Consider the following 11,453-nt stretch of genomic DNA (forward strand, 5'->3'; position numbering starts at 1 on the left):
TTTGGAGATCCTACTGTTTGATACATTTATTTCATAAGTAGGGAAACTAAGTATTATGGACTGAATGTTTGTGTCCCCTCAGAATTCATGTCCCAAAATTCTGACCCCCATGTGATGGTATTAGGAGGTGGGGCCTGTGGGAGGTAATTAGGTCATGAGGGTGGAGCCCTCACGAATAGCATTAGTGCCATAATGCTATTTCCCATAATCCTTACTATGATCAGGATTAGTCCCATAATGGGTCTCAGAGTCTTAGATGACATGTCTCTCTAAGTGGGATACAAGGAGAAAACAGAGGTCTGTAAACCAGCAAGAGGTTCCTCACCAAGAACCCGATCACGCTGTCACTCTGATGGTGAACTTCTAGCCTCCAGGACTGTGAGAAATAAACGTTTGCTATGCAAGCCTCCCAGTCCACGGTGCTCTGTTATAGCAGCCCAAACAAACTAAGACCCTGAAGCCCAGAGTGATGCAGGGACTTGCCCAAGGCCGTGCAGCAGGTTAGCTGGTAAGCGAGCAGCAGAAGCCAGTGGGCTTCTCACCAATCCAGAGAACACTCTTCACAGACTTGTCATGAGAGGCAGAACCACCTCGAGGTAAGAGCTGGAGCTTTAGAGCTGGACACATCGGTTTTGAGCCCAGCCTCTCAATTTGCTGGGCGACAGTGGGCCTCAGCTCCTCGTCTGTAAAACAGGAACGACAGGCCCCTCATTGCAGCATCTCTAGTAAGAACTACAATAGTTTATGTAAAGTCCCCGTCATAGAATAGGCTACTCTAATGAGTCACTGTGGGAGACACAGAGAGTACAGACCAGTCAAGGGGACAACAATCCTCAGAAAAGTTATGAAAAGAATTTGGGGTGAGGAGAAGTAGAGCGTGCTGACAACCTTCACCGATGTCACACTCTGCTTCGGTCAATGACAAATTAATTAAACGTGTTGAGGTGAATCAGTATTAGAAGCATGTTTCCAAGGATGCTTTAAAACTAATACTCTTCTCTGAAAGGCAGAGGAGAGAGGGCAGGGCTTTCTGGCAGCAAAAGAGTTTTCTGAATATTTGAAAAATGCATGCAGCATAGGCTGTACATTATTTAGGGTTATCTGGAAATCTCAATTAATGGAAGGTTCGAGTTCCAACCATGTGACATAGGCAAGGAGACACTCTAGGTCCCTAGAGTCACTCTAACTGGGCTCCACTTGTCAGTTTGACATCATTTCAGGATCTGCTCTAAGGAAGACGTGGGACTGTTTTATTTACCAAATAAACATGTTTACAGAGACTGTCCCAAATGGACAGATTCACTCTCGAGTTCATACAGCATCCTCCCAGGCTGTCCCTGGCCAGGCTCTATCAGCCAGCTTAGCAGCTGTGGTCCTGTCATCTCTGAGCAGACACCTGCTTCTCCACAAGCACCTGGCCCTTCCTTCACTGGCACCATGCTCCACCCCTTTGCATCCAGGTGACAAGTATCTCTTCTAATGGGTTGGGACCTTGTCCCGAGGTAATTTTTCCAAAAAAGTGGGAGGTGAGCAACATCATGGATCAGAGGCTGGGCTTCACTCATTGTCTGCTTTGAGTCCTGGCTTAGCCTCCCTCCAGCTCAAGTCCTTATGTGCAAGCTAACATCCCTGTGCCTGCCTCCGTGTCCCCATCTGATTAATGGAAAGAAGGATCTGTATGATGGAGATGATGATAATAATAATAAACGATTGTACGTATTTTCTTTCCAGAAGACACAGTTCTGAGCAGTTTACACGTATCAACCAGCTAATCCTCTCACAGCAGTGGAAGTCAGTATTATTACTATTATCCTCTTCCCTGCCTCACCATGAAGATTAAATAAATTCATACTCATGAAGGGATTGGAACAATTCCTGACCTACAACCCTCAACAAATTACATGAAATCATTTTAAAGGTCACATGAATAAGCGTTTTTAAATTCAGAGCGTGCATTTATTGAAAAAATGTATATTAGAAAGAAACCACATACTTTGTCCATGATTTCATTGATATTATTGCCTAAATTGAGGATAAAAATGGCATTTAAGTAAAAATATGGAGTCAGTTTTTGAAAAGATCAAGTAAACAATAATGTAGATATTAAAGAATTTGACAAAAGTCACTAAAGTGGAATGTAAATATTCAAACATAGAAAATTGTGCTCTCGACCCAAAACAGCCCAAACAGTGCCTGCGTTTAGCAGGGTCTTCTCTGTTCCATCTTTAACTGGTTCGGCTTTCGGGAAAGAAGTCTGCAGCCAGCCCGTCCTTTTCAGCTCCTGCTGTTTCCTGGGTCGAAGCCATGCCCCAAGGGAGAGACAGGGTGAGTTTCCCACGCCCTAATCCAGAGGTGGAGGAAGCCCCTCCTAAACCTTCCCTGTCAGCAGGCGGATGATACTGCGTGGGTGGGCACCTGAGGAGGAAGACCGCCTGTCCCACTAATAACAGGACCGGGCAGCCGGAAGCCCTCATTGCTCCTCTGGCCCTTTAAGATGATCACTCCCCACTTAACTGTTAACAGCCCCTTCTCCAGGAAATTAGAAGCCACTCAAGCTGTTGGCTAGAGCTCTTGCAGACAGGGAAGGGGTTGGCTGGGATGGCCACACCTGCCTTGAACATATTTACAAACAGGTTAATTCTTCAGTTTTTTAAAAAGATCTTGAATCATAAGGGACTTGTTGAGGCTCTGGTAGACCTATAAAGGCCTTGGTCAAGGGTTTCGTTTTCCCCTGAAGACAAGCACGTGGACGTCGGCTCGGCTGAGACTTCTCGGGCTGATTGGGAAACCAGAGTGGGCGGATGGGCGTTCACAGGACAATGCCTCACCTTGCTGTCTTTCAAACTCGCATCCGACATCGCCATCACAGATTCCGTTTCATTCCCAGGGGAAAATACATATAGAAAAACTTCCCTTTAAAGAGCCGCAAACCTTGCACCACCAAACACTAGAATTCCCGGTCTCTCAGGTTTGCAGTGCCCCCACACTGTTGTTTTTAGTTCTTCCAGGGACACGATGTGATCGGAGTAATGGCTCTGTCTACGCTAATCCCTGCTGCCTCGAGGCTCCGATTCAGTGCTTGGCTGCTTCCGCGGTACCAAAGACTCGGCTAAGCACTTTTCAAACCTCATCTCATGCAAAGCACACAATAACCTTGTGAGTTTGGGTTCACTTTTTCTTGCGTTCGAGGAAAGTGCTTACCAAGAAGTATGGAATGAACATTCAGGACTCTACCTGACGTCAGTATTCCGGGTCCTCCATCTTCCCTCCTTGCCCTTCCGTCCTTCACTATAGAAACAGCTCAAAAAGCTGAAGCCACTTGCCACGAATCACGAAGCTAGTTCAAAGGAGGAATGGGATTTAAACCAAGACTGCCTGCCTCCAAAATTCTTTCCACCATGCCAGATGGAATCTCTCTGTGGATGGAATAAGGGGACAGGAATGACAGACAGGGATATGCCAGCTCAGCCTCAGGTGCACCAGCAGTACCCTCTACCACTTCCCCTGCCTGAGTCCCAAACACAGGGATGCAGGGCCTGGACCAGTAACTAGGAGCCAGGGGGATCTAGGACCCTCTCCTGGGCATTGGCTCACACCTCACCAGATGCAGCTCCTCCAGACCTCCCTGTCCAAGTCTTTAAACTCCAGACCCTCCTCACTCAGGATTGCCAGACTTAGAGAAAAAAAAAACCAAAATGGAATACAACTCCCAGTTAAATCTGAACTTCAGATATACAAAGAAAATTTTTTAGTGTAACTACAGACATCCATTCAATGAAATAACAGGCAGGTTAGCAGAGATGATTCGTTAAAATAATATTGTCACAGCTCTTTGATCTCCCAAGGAACAAACTGTGTAAGCATCAAACATTATGACTTTAATATACTATTATTATTTTATGTTTATAGTTGAGACTAATGTAATCTTAATACACTAAAATGATATAGGTATTAACCAAAGACATTAATAATCCTAGAGTGTGAGATTTTAAAGACTGTAATATAGATAAGTTTTTGTGCAGCATAGCACTAAGAATCGATGTCAGCATATAGTATTTATTAAATCTTTTTCTCGTATGATTTACTGGAGCTGTTAGGAAAAAGTAAGTCTTTGAAGCTATTTTATAAGCCTTTTATAAATATCAAAAACTGAATTAAAAGATGTTAAGTGATTAAACTCACTAATAATCAAAGAAAGTAAAGCAATAAAATATTACTTTTATTTATTAAACGAAGACAAATTAAACCAATTGAATAAATAACGTTGACAATGGCTAAGGTTGAGATGGAAGCATGTAGGATGCGGTGGGTAGAAAACTCACTGAAGGGGTAAAAATCGCTACCTTCTCAAGAGCAATTTGGCAAAATGCATCAAAAGCCTTAGAAATAGGCATATGCTCTGACTCAAAAATAATTCTTTCCTAGGAATTTGTCCTAAGAAAATACACACAGAGACTTCACTACAAAGATATTTACTGCAGCATCGTTAATGTATATGTAATATTATATATCACTATAGGTAATAACATGTTATTATTAGTGATATAGATGCATGTATGTGTATATACATTATAGAATCACATATACACCATATATATGTACACATATATAATATACACATACTCCAGTGGGGTAAGAAGGAAATAAATTTTGGCAGACTTATTCAAAGGCAGGAATTTTAACCGATGTTGTAGAAGAATATTTCAGGATATGAAAGTGTTCATAAGTGCCTCCCTTCTTCCCTACACGGACCTGAGCCTGGAGGTCCATCTTGCAACTACGAGGTGATAAGCACAAGTACAAAAGCCGCTTGCTAAGGATGGCGAGGAGGAAAGGTGGAGGGCCAGAAATACTGACGACATTGTGGAGCCATTATGCCAATTCTGAACTTGAACTCCAGACTTCTTATTCAGTGATTTGCCTTTTCTCACTGGGAACTTTTAGAATTTTCCTTTTAACAAAAAATGTAGCGCACCTAGGATATTCATAACTTAAAAAATGTACGAGATCTATGTAAAGAAAAACATTAAATCTTATTGAAGGACACAAAGACTTGTATTCTCCCAGTCTCCGCAACAGTGCTTCGAGATGGGTACTGTGTTATTGTTTTACACCCAGGAATATTAAGTAGGTTGCTCAAGTCCACCGAGTCACAGAGCTGAAATTCAAACCTGTGTCTGCCAGTCTCACCTTTGTGGTCTGTATGATAACCCAGGCTAGCTGAAAGGAACTGAAATGAATGACTAAAATGAAAAATGTGACTTCAAAGGTCACTTTACCCCAAGATTAATCCTTTATGCATATTGACAATTACATGCCTACAAAGTACAGCAGGTGTCTCTTTTGGTTGTAAAACATAGTGTGAATCTTATATTTGTGGCAAGAACTGTCTAACTGACAAGAAGGGAAATTTAAAGATTTTAGGGGTAAATGTTAATAAGATGCTAAAAATGATTGATGAGAAAGTACCTCCGTGTCTTTGCACTTTCTGTTCCATCTACCTAGAAAGCTCTTCCTCCAGGTACAGACACGGCTAGCCAGCTTCCTCACTACTTCGAGTCTTTGTTTAACCATGATTTTCACAAAATGTCCTTCCCTGACCACACCATTTAAAACCGTAACCTCTCCTGGCTTTATTTTTCTCCACAGTACTTATCGCTCTCTACTATACCATAGAATTTGCATGTTCACTTTACTTCCTGTCTTCTCCCCAGGCCCGACTCCCACCTCCCCCAAAATGTCAGCTCCAAGATGGAAGCAGAATTTTTGTCTGCTTTGCTATCAGCACCAAATTCCAGCCTTGCATGGAATTGGAACTTGGTACCTGTTGAGTGAATGTATGAATAACTGACACCAGAAGCACGCAGTACAAGCACTGCTCAGAGCAGGGCCTATGCTAGCAAATTAAGACCTTGACTCCAAGGTCATCTCAAGACAGCAAGAGAGAATGACAGAAAAAGAGAAATACAGAAGAACTGAATGACTGTTAATATAGTTTAGTTCTACCAGCTTTTGCATTTTATATAAATAATTCATTCTTTACATGTCCTTTTGTGACTTGCTTCTGTCACTCGCATTGACTGTAGGATTTATCCATGTCGTCACGTGCAGCTGTAAATTATATTCAGTTTTACTGCTGTATGAAATGCCACTGCAAGAGGTGTGTAAAATTTATTCTTCTGTTTCAGATATTTGAGTCGACTCCAGTTTGGGGCTGTTTCGATCCACCTTGGTGAAAGCATTCTTGTCAAATTTCAGGTGTGCGTGTGTAAGAATTTCCATAGACGGACAGGCACTTCTGTTTTGCCAGATAATACCAAACTGTGAACCAAAGTGGTTGTACTAATTAACATTCCCACCGGCAATGTATGGGAGTCACTGTTACTCCACATTCTTGCCAACGCTGGGTATTTTCAGACTCTTGGAAGAATTTTTGCCAAGTAAAATGGCATCTTCCTGTCGTTTTATTTGGAATGTCTCTGATTATGAATGAGATTGAGAGCCTCTCTGTAAGATACATTTTTTTTTTATCTTTTTTCTGTGTTCATTATTATCGTACCTTACTTGCAACCATCCCTCTCTATTTTCTTCATTTATATGCACTAGCAGAGGAATAGGCATGCAAGTAATTCAAAAGTAATTTTAATTGAACTTTAGAATTATCAATGTTTAGTCTCCACACTTCTGTTTTTAAATCAATTCTGCTTAGTCAGTCGTGAAATCTGATGCAGAATTAGAGACTTTGGGAGTGGAAAGAGTGTAGCTAGCATTTGTTGAGTGTTTACTGTGTTAGTGGATGTGTTTTGGGCTTTACTACACAAAGGAATGAAAAACTCACGACTTAGAATAACAATTTCCTTCTAAAGAGAGGGTGCCTTTCATCTAGAAAGCCCTATTCTGCTTCGCACCTGGGTTCAATGACATAAAGTGAGTGTTGGAGGAAGTGGATTTGGTGCTCAAGTCCAACTGCTCCGCCTCAGGAAGTGATAAGAATGTGGAGTTCTGGGGTAATCACAGAGAGAAGGGATGAGGAGGAGAGATGGAGGTGGCAGAGGGAAGGAGGGTGGGGTTAGTCAGTATGGAGGGAGGAATGGATCTCAAGTTGCTGAAATGACCAGGAGAGTCTTCAATGTTTAGTTTAACAATTTCTTTCATTATGTCTGTTACACAACACACAGTGCCTTACAAGTGGCCTATGTTGTTTGTTGTGTGTAAAATTTTCTCATCTGGGGTAACACGGTGTGGGAGAGGAACAGCATGAAGAGGCAATTCTTAAACAGAACAAATTCACAGAAGCTGAAACTCAGAAGCAGAAGTGAGCAGAAGAATGTGAGTACCACCGCCTCCCCATTCACGTCCTGTGGAACAGTGCGGAAGACATTTTATCTAAACTTAAATTTAAGGAGGCAGTAAGATCCTAGCTAATATCTAGATAACACTTTCATTATCCCCTTTCTTTAAGCTTCACAAAAATCCTATTAAGTAGGTACTAATGTTACTCCCATACACAGTTAAGGATATCAGGGCTCAAAAATAGCAAGTATCAAGTAAAATTCTATAAACAAAATTGGAATCATTTACTACCGGATTTCTGATTAATTTTGCAGACTAGATTACCCTTCTACTCCTATCATATACAAATGCTGTATAAAACTTAGCCCCTTCCCCCCAAACTTTTAGATACATGGCCAATCTTAAAAACAAGAAAAGAATATCCACAGGTTCCAAAATCGGGAGCAGGAGCTAAAAAGAAATAGTTCATGTGCGTATTGGAGACAGGCAAATATTGCAGAGACTGGAAAAGAAACAATTACCTATGATCACAGCCCATGAGAGGTGGGGAGCTGGAACTGAGCCCCTTCCTGCATAAGGCTGGGAGCTTGCAGCCTCTCTGTCTCTGAAATAGGCAACTGACAAAGTCCTTTCATTGGCCAGGAATGCCAAAAGGAAGTTAGCTGACCGTCTTTCAGGGCCAGGGAGAGTAAAAGAACCACTCCGAAGAAAGAACATCAACCTGCTTCATTCAGACATCTGATTAGAATCTATATTACCAATGAGGCACAAGAACCCATTCTGAGAAACTTATATAAAACTGGAATCTATAGGATCCTGACCAAGTGTGTGTATTTCATGGAAAACCACTCCCACTGAAGATGAGCTCACAATAAAAAAAATTCTAATTTCATAAAGTAAATAACTACTGTGAGAGAAAATCAGCAAACACAACAAATGCGAAACAATTAAAACCAAGAACTAAGGCTATCAAGGGTCTCAGAGACCTCATATAATTCAAACATGCAATAATATAAAGGAATAAAATGCATAAAAGTAAGAAAAAAATAAAAGAACAGGACACTAAGGAAGGGACTGTGAAATTTTTAAAAATAATTTAAGTGAACGTCTAGAAATAAAAAAAAAAAGAGCCATTAAAATTAAAAAATTCAATGGACACTCTTCTGCACTGACAATAGATTTGAGGAAATCATATAATGGAGCTCATAGCAATAAAGAGATGGAAAGTATGAAAGAAGTTAAGAGATGCGTAACATAGAATGAAAAGATTCAGCATGCATTTAACAGGAGCCCCAGGAAAGGGAGAGAGACAATAGGAGGTACTACTAGGAGTCTAGGCCAAATCAATATGCAGGAGTGAGTTCTTAAAGATGTTTTAGATGTAAAGAAGTTTAAGATAATTTACGGTAACATTCCCTTACTAAAAGCCATAACAAAGGTGACATCTCAGCAAGAAAGAAACTCAACCCAGAAGAAAAGAGTGAGATGCAAAAAGCAACAGTAGACCGAGACATTGATGAGGAAATTGATAAATCTAAATAATACGGACTGTAAAATTATAACAATAATGATGACCAAAACAGGAGGGTTTTTTTTCTTTTTTAATAAAAAGGTGGAACTAAAATGTTACCCAGTAATAATAGTGAAGGTGGAAGAGGGTTTTAGGAGTTACGGCATTCTGAATTCCTAGTATTGTTTGAAAAAATGTTTAGGGATATTGATTAGATCTAAGCTTTTAATCATGTGTGCTAACAATTAACCACCAAATGAGTAGAAATTAAATGTTTAACTTCTAAACAACGATGGGGAAAGAGGTGAATGGAGAAGCAAAAGAATAAAAAGCATACTGAATAGAAAAAGAAATATAAAATAATAAGCTAGTAAAAAAATTCCAGATATATCAGTAATCATAAGAAATGTAAACAACCATAGAGAAACTCTCCCATTATGTCCAAGAAAAAAATCTACTAAGAGATTCATCACAGTATTGTTTGTAATAGAAAAAAGTAAAATAGAAACAATTCAAATTTACTATCCTTAGGAGACTATATAAATATATTGTATATTTATAAATTGGAACTCTCTAGAAGAGTTTTAAATGAATGAAATTGATTTATATATGAAATTGATTTATACATCAACATGGATCGGGCCCGAAAATTGTTAATAAATAAAAAAAGCAAGTTTCAGAACGATATATACTGTATAATTTCATTTGTTGAAATTGTGTAAACACTCAAATAATGCTACACATTACTTATAAATACATAACCATAAAAACATGGATGGGAAGGATACACATGCTTCTGGGAATGGAGGGAGAAGGGGCTAGGGGAGGGCTATGAAGAAAACTTTAATTATCTCTTTACTATTTTCTTTCTTTTAAAATATCTAAAGCAAATACAGCCAAAGGCTAACTATGTGTGTTTTCCATTAAAATTAGCCAAAGGTTAACTACGTGTGTTTTCCATTAAACCACCAGTTGGTGGTTTATTATATCCTCTGTAATTCTTTTCTGAATGTTTAAAATATGTGTATTATTGACTCAAGATATTATAGAACTGGGCTTTCCAGTAATTAAATTAAATTTGCTTTAAAATTTTAATTTAATTAAAATTCAGTTCCTGTCACTTTAGCCACATTTCAAGTACTCAGTAGGCACAGGTGGCTACTGTAGTGGACAGAGCAATTTTATTTTTTATTTTTTATTTTTTTTTTAATTTTTTTTTTTAAGGGAGGCAACCCTTGGTTGACCTCATAGATTGCAAGGACCTTGTCAGTTTACAATCCCTTATTTTTTATTTTTTACGCCTACAGCACCTGGTCTTCCTAGGCGGTCTCCCATCCAAGTACTAACCAGGCTTGACCGTGCTTAGCTTACGAGATCAAGCGGGATGGGGCTTGTTCAGGGTGGTATGGCCGTAGCAGAAGAGTTTTAGAACATTTTCATCATCATGGAACGTCTATTGAGAAGTTATAGAGCCTCAAGACTACCTTGATTCACATCACTTCTCATTATTTAATACTGTAAATAGATATCAATGATAGTAATATGCATAATGTAGACCAAATGTTCACTGAGCATAGAGCATACCTATACACCCCTATGGGAATCTGGTTAAGTTTTCTTTTTGTGTTGTGTTGTGTTTCATTAAATTACTTGAAGTTTCTGCAAGGCTGATGTCCAATTAATTGAGATTTTCCTGTACTATTTCAACTGAAAACAGACATAGTAATTTAGAGCCGGTAATAATGATAAGGTTCTTCCAGCCACTAAATGTTTAATTCCCCAACCTATTCCAATTCCACCTAGTGCCTGTCCAAGGCATAAATCTGGTAAAATTAACACAAATAGAGACATTTCCCAGATTTTCTCATTTTCTAAAGTAAGTGCTTTAAACAGTTATATGAATGGCCAGTATTTCACTAGGAATTTCAACATTAACGGCAACCATTACAAAAACATTAAGAAGGTTGGAAGAGCAAGCATTGGCTTTAAAAAAGGGAGAGACTTGAAACTTTGCCCTCAGACATCAGAATTACTACAAGTCATTAAATTCTTTCTATTGGGGCTTTAATTGACTTTTTCACCGGCATAAATTTCCTGGCATCTCCTCTAGTTGTCTAATCAAAGGCGACCTGTGAAATACACCAGAACAAAAGTGACCCGGGCTCTGTATGCAGATGGCTACCAAAATACGGCAGTTTTATCAGCCATCATCAGGTTAACATGTGGAAATTGTTTGGGATACGGAGGCTTTGGAGGGACAAAAAAAAAACACTGATGATGGCCGCCTAAGGAGCAAGTCAGTTTTAATACTATGATTTCATGAATGGGTGAGATATATTCATTCATTGGACAGTTATATTTTAAGCACCTGCTGGGCATCAGGTATTCTCTTAGAAGATAACAAAATACAGAGACAGACGTGGTCCCTGTCCTTGTGTAGCCGGTAGTCACCAGAGGAGTAGCCTACGGTACTAGGTGACTCAGAGTCAATCCTAGCCAACCAAAATGCTAACAGAATGCTTTGAAGCCTGGCAGATTGTGGAGTCAGATTCTCTCTGTAAAGAAAATTGGGGTCTTTGTAAAAGATAAAGCTAAATTTCTTCCAAAATTCTAAGTCTCAGTACAGAAAACACTGTGGCCCTGCCGCCCT

General features: G+C 39.7%; 1 pseudogene; it reads right to left on the minus strand.

Annotated features, from left to right (window-relative positions):
- Positions 1-10,101: 10,101 nt before the first annotated feature.
- On the minus strand, positions 10,102-10,220 carry LOC120583005 (uncharacterized; annotated as a pseudogene).
- Positions 10,221-11,453: the final 1,233 nt, after the last annotated feature.

Source organism: Pteropus medius, unplaced genomic scaffold (assembly GCF_902729225.1).
Source record: "Pteropus medius unplaced genomic scaffold, Ma_sr-lr_union100, whole genome shotgun sequence".
Classification (NCBI taxonomy): Eukaryota; Metazoa; Chordata; class Mammalia; order Chiroptera; family Pteropodidae; genus Pteropus; species Pteropus medius.